At 35.0% G+C, this 21,367-nt stretch overlaps 2 long non-coding RNA genes across 2 annotated transcripts in view; one reads left to right on the top strand and one right to left on the bottom strand.

The window, feature by feature from the left end:
* LOC108180265 (uncharacterized) overlaps positions 1-21,367 on the top strand; it is a 45,670-nt gene that overhangs the window by 9,524 nt on the left and 14,779 nt on the right. The window lies entirely within an intron of this gene.
* Positions 15,213-19,745, bottom strand: LOC110439790 (uncharacterized). The gene is made up of 4 exons (XR_015491816.1): positions 19,668-19,745; positions 19,497-19,540; positions 17,414-17,551; positions 15,213-17,338 (listed from the first exon to the last, which is right to left on the bottom strand). It is a non-coding gene; the product is annotated as an uncharacterized LOC110439790 (long non-coding RNA).

The raw sequence follows: 21,367 nt of genomic DNA, 5'->3' as shown, positions 1-21,367 counted from the left end.
TGTAGCCGGTCTTGGATGAGTTGCAGCTGGTGCTGATTAGTTGGGAATGAGAGGGCCCAGGTGTTCCTCGTTCCTCTCCAGGACGATGCTGATAGCTTCATGGGATGCTTGTCACAATATATATATATATATATATATATATATATATATATATATATATATATATATATATATATATATATTAAGGGTATTTTAGTGTATTGCTTTTACAAACTTATAAAGCATATTATTGCCATGGCATATAACGCACAATGCTTCTCCAATCCAGTTCTATGAATCTGAGTTCTATGAATCTGAGTCTTTCATAATACAAACACTAATTTACTGTCTCTCTCCTCCTCTCCGTGTATTTTCTCTACTCTTCTCGTGATGAAGACTTGATTATAAACCTAAAAGTATCCGAAATCACAGACACTATACCTCTTCTCTCCTCTCTCTCTCCTCTTGGCCTTTCTCTCTCTCTCTCTCCCTCTCTCTCTCCCTTTCTGTCTGTCTCTCACATGATGAATTCAGTCCGCGCTGCGCTGCCGTTAGCCTCCTCCGCCTGGTTAATGCTAGCTACTCATCATTTAAAGTTAACGTCTTCTTCTGTACCCTCATTCTCCTGATCACGGGTCTGTTTAAAGAAGGTGTGTATGGAAAATGCCTCAATAAAGATGCCTCCTCTCCTCTTTCTCTCGCGTTTGCTAAATCCACTTGTCCACTCATTTTTGATCTATGACAGATATAACGTTACACTACAGTCCGCTCAGTTTAGTGCGGGTTATTACAAAACTGACGTTTCCGCACTTGACAGCATTCTATTTACTTTTAAGAAAGAAAGGCAATTTAAATATAATAATAATAATATGTGATCACGATTTTTTTGCTCAGAGGAAATACAGTTGTCTGAGCAATAGAGTTTTTGAAGAGAGGGAGGCGCGGCAGGCGCCTATAATAAGGCTAAACATTATTAAATACCCACGAGACACTTGTGACTTTATATCACATTTTCTTATTTTTAAAAAATGTTTCTTTCCTGTTAAAAATAAATATATTTCCAATCTGATATGTAATGGGGAGAAAAAAAAGTAGCACGAGTTCAATTGATGGTGGATTCGAACCGATATTATGATTAATCGCGTCAAAAGATGATGCCGTGTGCCTTACAAGGTGCGCCACTGCGGCTGTATTTTTTCACTGCTCTTTACTCATCTTGTCTCTATCAATCAGGCATCGATGGGCGTAAACCCTGAGTAGCTTAGTCCAACTAGATGCGCTATTTGCAATTAGCCTAAAAAGACACTCCGAAATTGTCTTTTTTTCTTTCCCCTCGCAGGGGCCCCTAGTGCGCACGGGCCCCTGGGCCTGTGCCCATAAGGCCCATTGGTTAATCCAACCCTGCTTACAAGCTTACAGTATAGTAATTCAGAAAGTAAACCAGACATTTTATTAGAAATAATGCAAACCTTGTACAGAATTCAAATGATGGGACTAGTAATATTTTTATTGGTTCCTGCGCATATAGGTGTTCAAGGAAATTAAATTGCAGAGAAGGAAGCAAAACAAGCTGTTAAAAATAATGACATCAGTCTAAATGTAAGTATAAGTAAAAGTGAAGTCAAGAGTATTATTAAGGAAAGAATGAAGGAAAGGTGGCAAAGACAATGGGACAATGAAAAAAGGGCCGGTGGTTTTATAAAATTCAAAAGAAAGTAGGAGAAATAAGAAGTGTAGGAAAAAACAGGAGAGAGGAGACAATAATATCCAGGATGAGATTTGGACACACAAAACTAAATAGTACACTTTTTAAAATATAGAAACATGGCACAGGACAATGTGAGTTTTGTGGACAAGAGGAGACAGTTAGACATGTGATATTACTCTGCAAGAAATATAAAGATGAAAGGAGAGAACTTAGTAAGAATTTAGAAGAAATAAAAGTTCAATTCAAATTAGATGACATCCTACAAAATAACTCAGGAAATAAATGTTTTACCTTTTTATTGAAATATCTTAAAAATTCGCATTTATGGGGGAGGATTTGATAAAAAAAAGCTGTAGGTGAGGGCTAAATCTTAATGATCTACACTCCATACCAGTTGGAAGCGGAAATACACCATTTTGTTGTTTGTCAACCGCCATTAAATTGAAGAAGAAAAAGCACATGTGACAGAACTTTTCCAGTCCTTGCTATTGTAATGCGGCGTTATTGTATCATAAGATTCTGTCGCATTTATACAGGAGAACAATTATTTCAGCAAAGCCAGGTAAATCTCCAGTGCCACCATAAGGCAGAATCATGCCCACTTTGTATAGTGTTCCAAGGTAAGACAAGTAGGTGGTCAAAGAGACACTTGTTTCATTTGGAATGTTCCTTATGGCCTACTGTATGTATACATACAGAAGTTTCAATGGTATATTGGAAACTTTAGTAATATGCAGTGAGGTTTTCTCTAGACTGGCGTGGTGAGCCTTCATTAGTTAATCGCCTTGTGGCAAGAGACATCCATGTCTCACTACTCGCTAAAAGATATTCTAGTATTCAAACTGTATGGTCTAGAATCCAATATCTGCACCAAGTGACTCAATCAATTGAGAATAATGCTCCGAGAATTGGTGTTTTGGGAGCAGTCTTTCATATGGAAAAATAAATTTATGTCAATGTTCTGATATCTTGGAGTTCTGATATCAAGATAACTAATACCTTCAATGATGTGGACAGGTGACAAAACCAGTTCAACAAGATCCTTTAGAGTCACAAGGATTTGCTAAGCAGGTTCATTTAATGGTATCTTGGACCCAATCAAAATTGCAGAAGTCTAATGAGAGCCCAGTTTACTACCCCCAACACTTTGGTGTGCGGCAAAAATGTTCATTTGTAAGGAAAGTGCAATTGCCTCATTGAGTTCAGTTAAAGTGAAATATTTCTTCATCAATATAACAGCGGCACACTGCTAGCTCCACAGAAATTAAACATTCAAATAAGTCACGGGCTATATCCTTGGGATAGCCAGTAGTAAAGTGAAAATGCTTCAGTTTGTATGTAAATGTGCAAACCTTTTTGACACTAAAGCAGTGAGTGGGTGTAATATTTTCCTTCACAATCTAAACATGGACTGCATAAGACTTATTTGTTCTTGGAGAAAAAGCTGTGTATCACTTCCCTTTCCTGATAATCTATAACTAATTAGTTTCAGAAACAGTTATAACAACCAAAGAAACATTAAGCTAGAAGAGTAAAGGTTTAAGAGCTCAACTAAAGCAGCCTCTGATCTCCATGGTGGTGAGGTCAAATTAAACATTTTCAAAAAAATATATAAACCTCTGTTAATTATCAAATATTCTTAAAGAAATGAAGTCAAACTGTAATCAGGTAAGCTGCTAATGCTGTTATTTAATGGAGTTATTTAATCCTCTGTTTTAATTCAGTTGGTTTAGTGTAAGGCTGCGTCTGTATAGTTTTATTTCTTGTTCTTACCTTCAGTGATTGTGCTTGTTAACAGCAGGTGTTCATCACTGTCTGAATTCACTCATTTGTGGTCATTCACTCTGTCTAGTGAACTAAACTATGAAGGTATATTTGGTGCGAAACTCCGCTGTAACAGCTGTAAAAGTTTGTAGTTGTAAAAAATAGCCACACATGTGTATCAGTAAATTTTTACTCGCAGAGCAAATTTGCAAATCTGTAGGTATTTTTTTGTCTCCAACAAACACAACGCAACATTTACACCTGCACAAATCCTTCAGTACAGGTGCACAAATTCCATCGGACGAATCACAAATGCAGAAACTCATCTGCTCATGTTCTTTGCTACTATTGTTGCAGTAAATATGGTGCAAAACACATTCACACACCTGCATCCAGAAATGTGAAGTCACAGACAAAACTTGCACATCTGTAGATTAGAATGTGTATCCGCACAAAGAAAGCTGAACCTGTCTAGAATGTTTGATTTATTTTTTTCTAAGAACGAACACAAATATGTTCCTGCAACTGCTCAAATCTGCCGCTACGAGTCTCAAGCGCTGTTTTTCACTAGCAAATCTACGTTTCGCTCTCTCGCTCTTCTGCACCAAATATCACTGTGACATTTGGTGCAAAAGTGACTTGTGTATCTGCCAACCAAAATGTGGGCTCTCAGAGAAATTCAGCCAATAGGGGATGGGGCGTGACGTCACCGCTCTAGCATTGCGGAGGCTGAACTTCGAAACCGAAACCCCCTTTGCGAGATTCGCCGCATCTATACCTGATTTGCGTTCAAAAATAACTGCTTAATTATTTCATAGTAGGAGCAAACATGCCTTAATAGAAGGAGTCATTTGAAACTTTAGCAACCATAAAAAGTACGCCAGGTGGATGCCTTTCTGCTCCAGCAAGCCGCAGCATATGGCCTGAAGGAGGAAGAGGATGCGGTCAGTTTGAAATGTGAGTATTAAACCAAAGACAGTTCCTTGTGTTAAACTCGTATTTGTTGAGATACTGTACAGTGCACTGTAGAATTGCTGAGGGTGTAAAGAGGCTTTAAATTATAGTCTATTTAATTTGCTGTAAACGTTGATTATGTAATGTTACATTCTCCACTCAGCACATATAAAGTAACGTTTCAAAAGAAAAAAAGATTATCATCAAATGTCTGACAGAAAAATGTGAAGTATTGCGGACCACAAGAGTAAACAGACATCTGAGTGAGTGATGTATTTATGCAGATGTAGAATCTGCTGTCAATTGACTGTTGCCAATACTGTTTAAATTAGATTCATGTAATCTTAATAAATGAGAATAAAGGGTCATTTGTTTAATCTGTGCATCAGTATAGTTGATTAATTGATGAAGGTTTACATCAGCAACTACACCAACATGTTATTTGAGCATGTGAATCACATCACGGTTGTGGATCTATCTGCTCTTCAATGATGTGTCTGCGTGGTGCGATTGTTTATTTGTGTTTGCGGTGCGTTTGTGACCTGGGGTCCGTTCTTTGTACCTCGCTTAAATGATCTAAGATTATTTGGCAGATCCTGGATCTTTTAATCTTGATAATTTATCTCTCGCTAATTTGGTTCTTCAAACAAGTTCGCGAATCAGATTAGAATGTCTGGATGAACTGATCTGAGATCGCTGCGTGTGTTATGAAGGACAGATCTATCGATCCTCGAAATCATGATCAGCAATGCAACGATTGGCTGACGGCACAGCAGCGTAATGACATCATCTGATTAATATTCAATTATCCATGTGAGCAAAATTACATCAAATTAGCAGTCGACGGTTTGTTAAATATGACACGCAAGAACTTTACACATTTGTTGTGAGCTGCAGGCTTTACTCTTTCATTTGTCAAGACAAGAGTATTCATCATGTATTTCAATGCAAATCAATGTATTTAGTTCTACATTTAGAAAATATTTTCTTTATTATAGTAGCCGTTTTTTAATCGGTGTAAAGAATAACTGGTTGTTTACAAAAGCATTTTCATATTGGTAAAGGTGTCTGCAACTTTTGTGAAGCATCAAATCACTGGCATATTAACTATCAAAACATGTTTATGACTGTATTAATGTATTATTGCTTTAAAAAAAAAGTCACATATTGTGTATTTCTATTATACACAATTTGTACTAAAGCGATCTAAAAAGTTCATATCAATAAGTTTTCTCTTTGCACCAGATGGCAGTCTTTGTACTTTCATTTCGAGGGTGCAGATTGCATAAGTTTTATTAATATGTATAACTTTATTTATTTTATTAATGACTATAACTTTATATATATAGTTAAAAAATATGTACCATTTTCCCAAGTGTGTATAACTACTACTGTAAGAAAATATCAGAATTCGGAAAAAACTTTCTGTATTATCTTTGCTTGAACTGAGCCGATCTAATCCTGTTTATATGAATTGAACCTGCTTCCGATCAGGTTTGACCTGGCAGAACTGTTGCCATGACAACAACTCTCGGATCAGCTTTGACAAACGAAACGATCCTGGATCGTGTCAAATCGTCAACATCCAAATCCAGCTAACTGAGTAATCCACGTACGAAGAACGGACCCCTGGGGCCTGTTTCAGTAAGGAGGTTCAAACAACTCAGAGTTTAAACTTGAACTCTGAGTTGATTTACCGAGAGATTAAAAAACTCTGAGTTTTCGGTTTCAGAATAGCTGATCTGAGTTGGGTCAATCAACTTCGAGTAGACCAACTCAGAGTTAAGCGTGCACACCATGACTTTAAAAAGGCATTATCAATGGAGCGCAGACATTACAAGTGACTATGGCAACATCTTATAAAAGAGATCACCATTTCTTTCTCCAGCTGAACTTGATCTGCTCATGCAAAGTTATAGCAAATATGAGGGTATATATTTGAAAAGAAGCAACCATCAGTGAAGAAGAGACAGTTAGCGTGGGAAAACAGCTGCTCAAGTTAATGCCTAATTTCACTTTTTAAGAATTTAAATATTTAAGTATAATAAAAATAAGTAATGTAATTTGTGACGTTTATATATTTTTTTCTAAACTTTTTTTATACATTTATTAGTTTTAAATGATGTAACAGTACACTTGTGTGTCTGCCTTTTTTATTGATCAAGTGATAGAGGTTAATATAACATTTAGAAGGTAAGCAGTACTAAAAATAATTTTTAGAAAGAATAATAATCCCATTAATCTAGTTACACACTGTAAAAAATTGCTGTTAAAAAACGGTCAGATTCTATGGTAAAATAATGTTTTTTCACTAAAACAGTAATATTCTGTTAAAAACAGTGCTTTCTGGGTAACATTTTTGTTTTCGAGAAAGTAACCAACTGCAGAAAACTGTGAGCGAACAGAGTTCAGATTCGATGTTTTGAAATCTGTGTTTGAAATTACACTTTGTGTCCTTGTTCACTATTTCATACACTAGTTAACTAATATAGTTCACCTGACAGTTTTACACTAATAAAACACTAATGAGTGAATTCAGACACTGATGAACACCTGCTGTTAATAATTACAATTACTGAAGAAAATAAACAAGAAATACAAACAGTGACTTAAGTTACAGCATTAAATAAAATCAAATAAAATAAAACAGCTTCAGTCTCAGCAGAGGATCATTAAACAACTCCACAAACAACAGCAGACACACACTTATTACTGACTGATTTGACTTCCATACTATTCTCATTGAGATCCAACAGAAATTAAGGTGTTTTTTGTGTCACCGTAGTGGAGTGAGGGGCTGATTTAGTTGGGCTCTTCACCCTTGAACTCATTTAAGAAGACTTTCCAACAGCTTGAATATGGAGTTTACAAAACGTTTGTACTATAGCAATAAAGTTGGGAAGTCAAAAAATAGAGAAATCTATTTATCTGACATTAGTTCTGATAAATGTTTTGGTATAAATCTGGAAGAAGGGCTTCATTCAATAGATTTTATGCTAGTTGCAGGTATTAATTTAATTAATAAAAGTGTAAACAGAAAAGATACCTCTGTAATTACTTAACAGTTAGGAAATAACATACAAAAATAGTGTAGTTATGACAAATACACACTCAGACCTCATGAATCTGACCTTGTATCTCAACAATGGTAACATCTCAAATGCTTCATGCTGCAATGCATGCTGGGAGTGGCACTGTACAACTATCCCAGCATGCATTGCAGTATAAATAAATGTTAGCTGCGTCCCAAATGGCACACTATACACTATGCACTATGTACTTATGCACTTACACACTCAACAGGATAGTAAATGTATGTAGTGCTGTCCCAAATGGCACACTAATGTTTTTTTACTAAGCGGAAATTCAAACCGTTTCCCTGATGACGTTTGACTGTTGCCAAATCAGTGAAATAAACGACCGAATTATCAGATAATACCTGCCGTGAGTATTGCCGCATTTACCATCCGGAGGCGCTATAATCACTCTCGTAGGAGAATTTTGCTTTCACTATCCAAAATAAATAAAGTTATTCAACATGTGCTTCCGATCGCTCCGCCCCTTCCGCTACGTAAGCAAACCTGCGGTCGTTGAGTGCGTGAAGTGTCCATCATTACACACTTCATTTTAGCGGCTGAATGAGTGCATCATCCGGGTAATTAAAGTGCACTTATTATTTTGAGAGTTTTCAATGTGAACACACTACTTACACTATTTATACTACAAAATGGCGTAAAATAGTGCATAAGTATGCGATTTGGGACGCAGCTGTTGTATAATGGTCTAACAGTTTTCTTTATTTGTGTTTGATTCTGCTGTTGTTTATGTTTAGACTTTCAGTTGCCTGTTTGTGAGTTAAACAGTTAATTTTGTTAAATTTGTTGTTACCATTATTGAGGTTCATATGCTGATTATTGATGTCTCTTTGAGTGCAATTTACACCATAGAGCAGTGTTATTGTCCAAGATATTCTTAAAAACTTCCAGAAATCATTGCCATATATATATACATATAATGTAAAACAATAAATATAACATTGAATAGGAGCAGTAAATTTTATTACACGAAATGAGAACAGACTCTACCATTTAATAGCAACATGAACATCACCAGGGGGGTATTCCAGAAAGCTGGGTTAACTTACCATCTGCTAAAACCTAAACTCTCGGTTGATTTACCCAAAACCTGCTTACCGCGAGTATGTTGGTTCCAAAACAGGTGACAAGAGTTAGTTAAATCAACCTCCTGAAGATAACCGCGGGTTAATGCGCGTGCACGGCACACACCTGAAGGCATTTTCAGTAGATCGCCGAATTCACGAGTCACCATAGAAAGTCACGGTGAGAAAAAAAGGGCAACGCACTTTACAGAGGCGAAGCTGGAGGTTTTAAACAGAGATTACACATCTGCTTCAACGAAGGAAAGAAATATAGAATAAGAAATAGATAAGAAAAGAAAAAATAAATAATAAGAAAATGTATTAGTTCATTAAATTACACATGCCATCCTCCATTTTATTGTAATGATAAATTAAACTACTCTTTAACATCCTTTTTGAGTATGTTGTGTAACCATTCATGCATTTATTTTTCTTACCATTAATTTCTTAAGGCCACAATATGTGTATTGACTAATAAGGCTTATAGAAATTGTAATCTTTCTGGAGCTAGAACTCTGTCCAAAGTCATTAAACACAGAAACATTATCATAAAAGGTAATATTTAATTACTGGAGCTCTGTATTTAACACTCTAGAATATTCTTTCTGACATGCAGCTAATAGAAAGAGGCCTGTCTAACTGCTGTGTCCTATAATAAAGGCTTTTCAGTGGTTGAGTTTTTGACTTAAACCACACACTCTGTCACTGTTGTAAGTGATTGTTGTCAGATAGCTTTAGGTTCTTTTTATTTTGCATGCAGACGAAGTTCCTTCTGCCTCAACTAACAAGCAGTGTAAGAATTTTCTGCACTTTTCCATATTTGAATATTACTCTTGGATCACAAAATCTTTTATCTACATATTAAAATTCTAAAGTAGCTGTATAAGGTCCATCAAAGATAAAGTCACATGAGCATCAACTTAAGGTGAGAAATGTATATGAAAAATATGTTACACGTTGAAAGGTGTGTGTATAAAACAGTGTACAAAATCATTCATTTTATTTCAGGAAATGAAGAAATGAACAGACCAAACTATTTGATTAAACATAGTTTTTTGACTAATTATATATTTTTTAGCACTCTTCCATCTGTTTTGTCTGCTTGGGTCACTGAGATTTCCTCTGGGTCAGGCTGCAGGTAGGGTGTCATCGTATAAGGCAGAAAAGGGTATCTTTTGTCCTCCAGCAAGTAACAATGTAGTGCCCAGTAATGATTCTATTTTATAATATAATAAAAATAAACATTGTGTTAAGCAGCATTTGCTTTATAGTTTTTTTTACTATATTTGTGTTATACACTTGAATCATTACCTTCTGAAAATCAGCCATTTAGCCTCAACATAGTGATGAGGTGGGGTGTGTGATGAGCTGGTAAGTGGAAGCAGTAATGAGTTTAATAGTTGAAACACCAAAAGATTAAGGATAGAAAATTAAGTTGTACCTGCACACTTATACTTTGGACAAATTTTATATTTTCAGTGTCCTTTAGTGACTGATGGAGCTTTAAAATCTGCTGCAATTAATGCACACAATAGCATTTAGAAACCCTGAAAAAAATATTATATTAAAAAATGTAGGTGTGTGTGCGTGAATGTATATATAAGAACGACGTCCTACATCTTATATTAAAGATATATTTTCCTACAAAAGACAAAGCAGCCACTTATAATATGATACAGAAAAATGTGAGGGTGCAGAAGGAGAGAAAAAACACAAGATCTGTAAGTAAGATTCGAACTCGCTCCGTTGTGCGCTCCGTCGTTCATTATAGACGCACTGTCCACTACGCTATTACCGTGCTCTGAATTATCTGTGTAATAATACCCAGTAATGTATGACCAAGGAACTGTACAAAAGTGTAAAAAACAGTTCAGTGCCAGGCTTACTGTACAGGTGGTCCTACTGCCACATTGTACAGTTGCCTAAAATGCCCTGACGCGAATACAAAGAGCTGCACTGAATGTTTTTTATGGTAAGCGCAGACCCGCGGTTTGTCACATTTGATTTCAAAAAGGTTTGTTAAATACATTAACATTATAAATTTGGTTATGAAAAAAACTATGCACTTATAACCCTCTCACAACGAAAAAACTTGTATCTGTGTGTCCACATCCATAAATATTCTCATCAAAAGAGCACGCAATGCTCAGTAAACTCTCTAAAACAGACAAACTCTGAAACATAGCAACTTACTCTCTGAACATAACCTGCTCCGGAGCAGGTTATCTTCAGAGAGTAAGTTGCTATGGCTACTTAACATAACCAGAAGTTACCTCCGATTTTGGAACCAAAGTTGAGGTTATCCACCTACTTACTCTCAAACTTACCCGTGTATGTCACATAACCTGCTTTCTGGAATAGCCCCCAGGAGCTGCTGTGTCCTTTAAAGGCTCATCAGTGGTTGAGTTTTTGACTTAAACCACTCAATCTGTCACTGTTGTAAGTGATTGTTGTCAGGTAGCTTTAGGTTCTTTTTATGCTTTTTATTTTGCATGCTGACGAAGTTCCTTCTGCCTCAACTAACAAGCAGTGTAGGAATTTGTCTGCACTTTTCCATATTTGAATATTACTCTTTGATCACAAAATCTTTTATATCTATATATTTAAATTCTAAAGTAGCTGTATAGGGTCCATCTTCAAAGATAAATAAAGTCACATGAGCATCACCTTAAGGTGAGAAATGTATATGAAAAATATAATCGGATATATTTCCTATAAAAGGATGATTTCCTTTTATTTCAGGAAATTAAGAAATGAACAGACCAAACTATTTGATTAAACAGTTTTTTGACAAATTATATTTCTTAGCACTCTTCCATCTCTTTTGTCTGCTTGGGTCACTGAGATTTCCTCTGGGTCAGGCTGCAGGTAGGGTGTCATTGTATAAGGCAGAAAAGGGTATGTTTTGTCCTCCAGCAAGTAATAATGTAGTGCCCAGTAATGATTCTATTGAATAATACAAATATAATAAAAATAAATATTGTGTAAAGCAACATTTGCTTTATAGTTTTTTACTTTTTTATTTATTTATTTATTTATTTATTTATTTATTTATTTTTTACTATATTTGTATTATACACTTGAATCATTACTTCCTGAAAATCAGCCATTTAGCCTCAACATATAGTGATGAGGTGGGTCATCACATATGAGCTGGTAAGTGGAAGCAGTAATGAGTTTAATAGTTGAAACACCAAAAGATTAAGGACAGAAAATTAAGTTGAACCTGCACATTTATACTATGGACAGATTTCATATTATCAGTGTCCTTTAGTGACTGATGGAGCTTTAAAATCGGCTACAATTAATGCACACAATAGCATTTGGAAACCCTGAAAAAATATTACATAAAAAAATGTAGGTGTGTGTGCGTGAATGTATACATAAGAACGACGTCCTACATCTTAAATTATAGATATATTTTCCTACAAAGGACAAAGCTGCCACTTCTTATAATATTATACAGAAAAATGTGAGGGTGCAGAAGGAGAGATAAAAACACAAGATCTGTATGTTAGATTCGAACTCGCTCCGCTGTGCGCTCCGTTGCTCATTAACGACACACTGTCCATACACTATTGCCGTGCTCTGAATCAACTGTGTAATGATACGCAGTGATTTATGACCAAGAAACTGTACAAAAGTGTAAAAAACTGTTCAGTGCCGGGCATACTGTACAGGTGGTCATACTGCCACATTGTACAGTTGCCTAAAATGCCCTGACGCGAATACAAAGAGCTGCACTAAATGTTTTTTATGGTAAGCCCAGCCCAGGTTTGTCACATTTGATTTCAAAAAGGTTTGTTAAATACATTAACATTATAAATTTGGTTATGAAAAAAACTTTGCACTTATAACCCTCTCACAACGAAAAAACTTGTATCTGTGTGTCCACATCCATAAATATTCTCATCAAAAGAGCACGCAATGCTCAGTAAACTCTCTGAAACAGACAAACTCTGGAACATAGCAACTTACTCTCTGAACATAACCTGCTCCGGAGCAGGTTATCTTCAGAGAGTAAGTTGCTATGGCTACTTAACAAACCCAGAAGTTACCTCCGATTTTGGAACCAAAGCTGAGGTTATCCACCTACTTACTCTCAAACTTACCCGGGTATGTCACATAACCTGCTCCCTGGAACAGCCCCCTGGTCAGTAGCAGGTTTTATTCTCTAAACTCGGAGTTTCTGTCGGTCTCCTCCCCTTTTTTAAAGATAAAGCGATATTTCTCACCTTAGCTTTACGTTTCCACCCATCTATTTTAATGTTTATTTTGGATAAGCACATAAAAACCATTGATGGAAACGTCATGATGCACATAACTTTTGAAAATATGCATAAAAAGCACACACATTTCTAAGTAGGATAAACTTTTATGCGATAGAAAAGATACACATAGAGTACAATGGAAACACTTTTACTAAACAAATTACAGTATGTACATTAAAAAAAATTTGTTATAAGAGATCATATGACGATGAAAATGTGTGTAAATAGACAAACCAGCAGGCTGAGCACACTGTAACACGTCTTAAATGTTGTTTTAGTCATTCTAAAATGCCTTAACTCAGTGGTGCTCAACCGTGTTCCTGGAGATCGACCTTCCTGCAAAGTTCAGCTCCAACCCTGATCAAACACACCTGAACCAATTAATTAGGAAATGAACAGCACTTGATAATTACAGGCAGATGTATTTGATATGGGTTGCAACTGAAATCTGCAGGGAGGTCGATCTCCAGGAACAGGTTTGGTCACACCTGCCTTTACTGTTTCAGTATATATTATGAATTACCTCCGAGCGTCTGGAGTGTGTCAAAGAGTCTTTTCTTCTCATGGCTTCATACGCTCCCACGTGTTCATTGTGTGTCAACATTGTTGTCTGAGGTGCAAGTACATTTATTAAATAAAGAAATAATTGACGCAGTTTCTTCTACCACAGTAAATTCTGTTTTTACAGTTGATATTTGGCGCCAGTTAATCAGGAAGTGACAATTTTGTTATCTTTGACTCGTTGGATGGAAACGCTGCTTTATTGCATCTGCATTATTCCAGTTTTACACATAAATTTATGTAATATATTTGGATGGAGACTTATTGTCTACAGTTTAGTCACACACAGAACAAAGTCATGTACGAGAATGGCTTGTCCTTTTTTAATAAATAATTAGCTTAATTTCACTGACCTTAGACATGTAAAGTTACTAGATTAATGGGATTATTATTATTCTTTATAAAAACTATTGTTTAGTTCTACTTACATTATAAATGTCATATCAACCTCTTTCACTTGATCCATAAAAAGACAGACACACTAGTGCACTGTTAAATCTATTAAAACTGATAAACGTGCATAAAAGTTTCTAATTTTTTTTATAAATGTCACACATTACTTATTTTATCATACTTAAATATTTAAATAATTTAAATGTAAAATTACGCATTAACTTGAGCAGCTGTTTTGCCAGGCTGCCTCTGTTTCACTAATAGTTTCCTCTTTAAAAATATCTGGTCATATTTGCTATAACTTTGCATGATCACATCTAGTTCAGCTGGAGAAAGAAATAATGATCTCTTTTTTTTTAAGATGTTGCTATGGTCACTCGTAATGTCTGCGCTCCATTAATAATGCCTTTTTATAGTCATGGTGCGCACGCTTAACTCTTAGTTGGTCTACTCAAAGTTGATTGACCTAACTCAGATCAGCTATTCTGAAACCAAATCTCTCGGTAAATCAACTCAGAGTTCAAGTTTAAACTCTGAGTTGTTTGAACCTTCTTACTGAAAGAGGCCCCTGGGGCCTGTTTCAGAAAGGAGGTTAAGTGAAAACTCAGAGTATTTTAACCCTGAAATTAGAGAAACTCTGGGTTTTCCATTTCAAAATGGCAGGTTTGTTAAACTCGAGAAATCAGGGTAAGTCAAGCCTGTTTCTGAAAGAAAAGTAACTTTAACTCAGAGTCAGTTACTGTGGTAACTTACTCTGTGAATCTAACCTCGTCCGGAGCAGGTTTTATTCTCTAAACTCTGAGTTTCTTTCGGTCACCTCCCCTTTTTTAAAGATGAAGCGTATTTCTCGCCTAGCCTTACGTTTCCACACACCTATTTTAGAGCTCATTTTGGAGATGCCCTTAAAAACGATTGATGGAAACGTCATGATTCACATAACTTTTGAAAATATGTGTAACGAAGTTATATTTTTCATTGTGAATCCTCCTGAATTATGCAGCACTTATGTGTTTTATAGAGTAAGGGCGCCCTCATGTGGTTTGTTTGGGTACCGCAGACATACAAGTTAGGCAGGAAGTGACCTAGCGCAGCAGATGCTGTGAGACAGCCATGCTGTGGGTGCGTGATTTTTTTTTCCCAAACCAGTTCAGCGCAAACCACGCCCCCTACGCGAAAACCCCACCCCGCTGCTGTAAATCACGTCCGTGGCTCGATTTCATTGGTCCAGCAGCTCCAGCTTCATCACAATGGCAACGAACACAAACTTATTTTTTAATAAAAGACCTAAAATACGAAAGGTTAACAAAGTGCGTGTATGAAATAAAACGTAGTACAAACAATCTACAGCTTATATAAAAAGCTGTGTTTAATGAATAAAAATAGTGCCAAAAATACATGAAGTAAACACACACACAACAGCATCTTAACAATGAGAAAACTTTACTCAAGTACAAAAACCAGCAAAAAACACACAAACATAATATTTATTTTAAAAAACATTTTTAATTATTATAAATTTAACACAGCCCCTGCATGCAAACATAACCTCTTTATCTTTCGCTGTCTAGTATAAAATAGTTAAATTGAAAGATTTATTCTGACAATATCTTGTATTAATTCAGAGAAGTGGGATAGGAATGTGTATAATTTGTTGTCAAAATTCAGATATTTTGCAAAATAACTTATTTTTTAAATTAAAGAATGTTACATTTGTCCAACAATTACACATGCTTATTGGTCTGTATGAAATATGGTATCAAATTTGAAAATATTTGAAATATATAATGTTTAATGAAACTAACAGGTCCTGTTAGACTCAAATTTAAAGAATTAAATTTTTTATTTCTATTGTCTATGCTTTGGGATTTGTGGATATTTCTTTTATAATATTGAGTAATAATTTACTGAGTAATTAAGTTTTTAATTAAATTGAATTAAAAAAGTTATTTAAAATACAATTGTATTTATTTTTAAATTATAATTAGTAATAATCAATAATGAATTACGTTTTCAGAGTAACTTACCCAACACTGCACATAATCTGCATATCAGATGAAAATCAACTGAAGCACAAGTACATTGAACTATACCTGTTTCTATACAGAGTTTGAATGTTTAATAACTGCAAATGAGAACAACATATGTTCTGCAGGCCTTTCAAATAAGGCTTTCATTTAATGCTGAAAACAAGTTAAAATTGATCATATGATTCCTCTCACAGTGCCTATTGTTTTACCTTTAATGACCAGAACATGAGAATAATCAGTTGGACAGCAATAATATTCATTGTTAGAGCCCTCCCATAAAAAAATAAATAAACAATACACATTTTGGTAACACTTTATAATAACTACAGGCTAATAATTTATTAAGCATTAGCAAATTTAATTCATCATTTGTTAAGCATTAACTCTACATTAACAGAAGTTAGTAAGCAGTTTGTAACTACAGATACAAATGCTCTATTCTTGATTTATAAGCACATCTATAATGTGCTTAATGATTGTATTTTCATATTTTGTTAATAATAATTTTTTCAATACTTAGGTATTGTATCATTTACAAACCAATTATTTGAGAGTACTTTGTGGCTTTTAAAGATCATTTAGAACGCATAAGTAAATAATAAACCATTCAAATTAACATTTATATATCTTATTATTCAGGCATATACTAATAATTAATTTGTATGTTAATAAATGCTTTAGTATTTTAACTTCATCCAGTTTTGTGACCTAATCTAAAGTGAGGACTATTTTTGCTTTATAAATCCCTTATAAATAACAATTTAAGGCTCAGTTATCTTCTAAACAGGGGAAAAAACACGACTTGATTTATTTCTTATAATTTGAAGATACATAAATGAATCTGCATCAAATGAAAAATACATTTTTGCAATCTTAACTAAAATAAAGTTACCGTACAGTTTAAACTTCGCTAAATAACATTATAATTTTGTATCATAATATATTGTTAAATATTATATTGTTGTTATTTTTTTATCCAATTTTATGTCGTATTTTGACACTCCTGTTATTCGGCAATGTTTAAACTGTACAGTAATTTTATTTTTAGATAGGATTACAAAGCTGTACTGTTCATTTGACACTGAGCCTTGAATTGTCATTTATTAGAGATTTATAAAGCATAAATTGTCCTCACTTTAGAAATAGGTAGAGTGGCTCTTACAGGTTAGTTGGTTCTAGCAGAGGTGGCCAATCTTGGAGCTCAGGTGGTGGCATCGGTGGCTCTGGAAGCGTTGGCTATGGCAGCAGCAGATCTGCCAGCTCTAGCACCACGGGCTCTGGCAGTTTTGCTGGAATGGGTCTGAATGTGGTTGAGGCTTTGTAAGCGGTTCTGTTGACAATAACTCTTGTGAATCTGGCATCAATAGCTCTGGTGGCAACTGGCAGCTCAGGCTCTGACATGGTGGCATCTCAACAGAGTTAACTCGGTGGCAACTACAGTGACCCCTACAACCTTGTGCCTCAATGCACATTTTACAAGCGCACAGAGGTTGAGTAAGTGGGAATATGGGGTTCATTGTTCCTGAAAAATGAAAATAAATTACACAAAGAAACTTAAAAAAAAATTATTAGTACAATTTTGACATTTCTAACTCACCTACTTGATCCTCCCCTTTTGTCTACAGTCTTTACCAAAGTGCAAACCCTTTTTGCCCCACAGCATGTTTTTGGACAGCCGTTGTTGACTAGCCATGCCTGATCGAACATGAACATTGTGCTGGCACCTGTAATGAGCCTACAGGAAAAATATAAATTTTTAAATGTTTAAGTGTGCAGAAATGTTAGATATTTTTATTTTACATTTAGAAATTTCAAACGTTTACAACAATGATGCAGCAATATTCTAAATGATCTGTCAACAAAACATACAGGAAATCTGTAGGACATGTATGTAGCATTTGTTTTCAGATTCATTCATTATTTTGATGAAGCATTTTTACCTAAAGATCACCTCAGATGAGATGTGAAAGTTTACTTTGTTCTATAAAAGCAAAGTTTTGTTGTTTTTGTGAGTATCCACAAATAAAAAATAAAAAAACAGTTGCTGCTTTGAATGGTCATTCTCTTATCTTTATGACCAAAATGACAGAATATTTGAAGATTTACACTGCCATTAGAAAAAAATATATATATATACACACACACACGCTCACGCACACACACACACACACACACATATATACAAGCATACCTGCAAGTTTGTCAATATCGTGAGTTAAAGCTTTTATGCAGTGAATATTGGATACTTTTAATTATTTAGCATTTAAATCCAATGAATAAATGCCTATCATCACAGACAAGCATGCAGGCAGTAAATCACTAAATGTCTCAAAAAGTTATAGGTTTATTAATAAGTGCTGTCATCAATATAACCATTGCAGCTATTTTATTTGCACAGACTTGTTTCTAGGTATGCTGTCAACTCACAGAAATCATGTATATTTAAACTAATCAGAGGACGACTGAGGATCTTTAAAAAGATTTCCAGAAAAGTGTGCCATATGCATCAGAAGTTGCTTGGCATGATGTCTAAGGCTGAGACTATATGATTTCAGAATCACTGTGGCTGTGCATATGAAAATCTATCTATCCAGTCATCTATCCATATGACCTGTCCTAAGTTTATACAAATACTGAAGCCATCACAAGGGTAAAAATCTCACTGGACTATTACAAACCATTAACCAAGTCAATGTTAACTGAGATTTCTAACTGGCACACTAAAGCAAAATATATTAATAAACATCTCAATTTGTATGAAGAATCTAAAATGTTTTAAACAGTAGAATTATGTATGTTTACAATATTTACTGTAAAGTTATTTTCAGTGAGTTACATTTATATAGTGTAAAAAAGAATGAACTGATTTTACATTGTCCCTTTTTAGGTTTTGTCACTGCCACTCTCCAACTTACTCAAGACTCACTAAGTTTTTTTACCCATTCCTTTACTTCCCAAATCTCTCAATGCATTTTTTAGAATTGCTTCGAAACATGTGTGGCCCAAATGTGATTTACTGTTTGTACGGCCTAAGCGATAGGTGCAGAAGTGGTATTTATTCTCAAGAGGCAACCAGTTCTGTAAAAGTAGAAATAATTTACCTGTAAGACTGTTCACACATAAGCATTTTAACTGAGATATCCCAAAATTTTACAGTAAGCCAAGTTTATTACAATAAAAGTAATAATAATAATTTATATTATTTATAAATCTTTTAATGCTGTTCAAACGTTTGAGATCAATATTAGCTTTTTTTGCTCACCAAGGCTGCATTCACTTTAATAAAAATACAGAAAGTTGCATTATTGTGAAATGTTAATGAAATTAATAGTAATATTTATATTTTGATGTAAATCGATCATTTATTCCTGCGATGTGAAAGCTGAATTATCAACATTATTACTCTAGTCTCACACTATATGTATCACTCAAGTGTCACACCATAGTTCAGAAATCATTATAAATGCTGATTTATTATCATTGTTGGAAACAGTTTAATTAAATTAGTTTTCAGTAAATAAGAAACGCATTATTTTAACTTCAGCATTTATTTAATTCTGTATTTTGGATTAATTGAAGCATCCTTCTATAAACAAAATTACAATCCTTTCTGATCCCAAATTTTTGAAAGACTGTGTACTAAATTTGTGTGTTAAATGAAAAAACAATGTATTTTTTACCTTTAGACCCGCAGCTTGGTCTTTGGGACTACAATCGTACTCTCCTGAGGGCAATCGAAAATGATAAAATAAAGATGAAATAAATAAAATGAACACTATAAAAAAAACATACACTCACATCTCCATGACTAAATTATTAATATTAAACATTATTAAGCAAGAAGTGTTTACCGTTTGTCAACGATAGATCCATTAGAGACGAACTTGATTGATGTTGACTCTGAACTTCTTTCTCAGACGACAAGTAACAACGTTGCCCAATGAAATCGCGCGTGTCACAGCTGCGGGGTGGGGTTTTCGCGTAGGGGGCGTGGTTTGCGCTGAACTGGTTTGGGAAAAAAATCACGCGCTGTGGGTAGGTGTTTTTCATGCTCCGTCTTAGTTTATTAATATTAGCTTAAGAAAGTTGCGATTTTAAACATTTAGTTTATAATTCGGTTATATTAACATTAAGCATTAAGTTTGACTTGTGAAATGTAGTTTTTGTAAGTTAAATGGCTTTTTATAAATGTCTACTGGATTGTGCTCTTTAGCAAGGCCATGCGGTTGATTTGATTTTCTATTTTATTTAGTTGTTGTATGTCTGCAGCAAACAATCCACTAAAAAGGGCTGTACTGTTTATTATTTCAGGTATGTCAATGTTTATTTGTTAATTGTGAATGTTACGTTTTATGTTAAATGTTCATATGATTATCAGTTAATATATAGATATTAATGATGTTATAGGCAGCAGATGCTGTGAGACAGCCATGCTGTGGATGTTGTATGTCTGCAGCAAGCAATTCACTAAAAAGGGCTGTACTGTTTATTATTTCAGTATATCAGTAAAAAGGAGTAATCAAATACTGTGTCCGGCCCTTCATTAAAGAGCATTGCACACAACGCAGAGGAAGAAGAGTTAAACGACCGGAGACGTTACATTGGTGCCGTGACTCGTCAGATCACCTGATCAACTTGATGAAGATCGCCGAGAGGTTGCTGCTTTGGTCCCTGTCTGACATAATTTGATTTATGAACATTTGGATGCATCTTTTTGCAATTTAAGACTTTCTAAAAAAAGAAAAAATAAGGGAAATTTGCAACAATTTTGTTTGATTTTGTATCTACTATTGTTCTTTTTTTTGCGAACTGACATTTTTTCATTAACTTTAAAATAATGGGTGAGAAATTTGTAGATCGTTTCAATATTAGTTCTCCTATTAGCCCTTTTATTCCACGTGGGAGGGGTGTCATTACTAACAGTGCTTGCAAAGATGGACCTACTATCAATAGGATGGGCCTGTCCCATGTGACACCTGATTATGTTCAAGGTGTGGGTCGTGGGCTTTTCGTTCATGATCCGACTGCGCAGCACAGTGTTGGAAATACGTCTGCGACACACAATACCAGTAGTGACAGTCAAATTTTAAATTGTCTAACTGATATGTTTGGGCGACTGGGTGAACAAATTATTGATGCTGTCGCTGCCAAAATAATAGAGAACAGTACAATGTCTGTGAATCGAGAGTCTCATGTCAACAGAGGGGTAAATTCTGACAGCTTTACCAAGCAAGATGTTTCCCGTGTAACAGTTCATGTCACTTCTGATAAAGACCTTGTGATTTTTAGGGGAGACGGAAGTGATAAATTCCCGGTGCATGAATGGATTGAAATGACCAAAACACTTTTGTTCAAACAGAAGTGTGCTGTTGAAAATCAGGCGGATGAAACAATGTCACGCTTAATGGGCAGATATTGTGCGGATTAGTTTAAGGAGCGACACATCTCTTAACGTGAAGAGTGACCCTGAAAAAATGTAATCTATCCTCCTGAAATATTTTAGTATCGCACCATCTTGCCTTCCTTTGGCAGACTTTTATTCAACTCGGCC

Source organism: Danio rerio, chromosome 5 (genome assembly GCF_052040795.2).
Source record: "Danio rerio strain M-AB ecotype USA chromosome 5, GRCz13ab, whole genome shotgun sequence".
NCBI lineage: Eukaryota > Metazoa > Chordata > Actinopteri > Cypriniformes > Danionidae > Danio > Danio rerio.
This window is presented reverse-complemented; position numbering and strand designations above follow the sequence as displayed.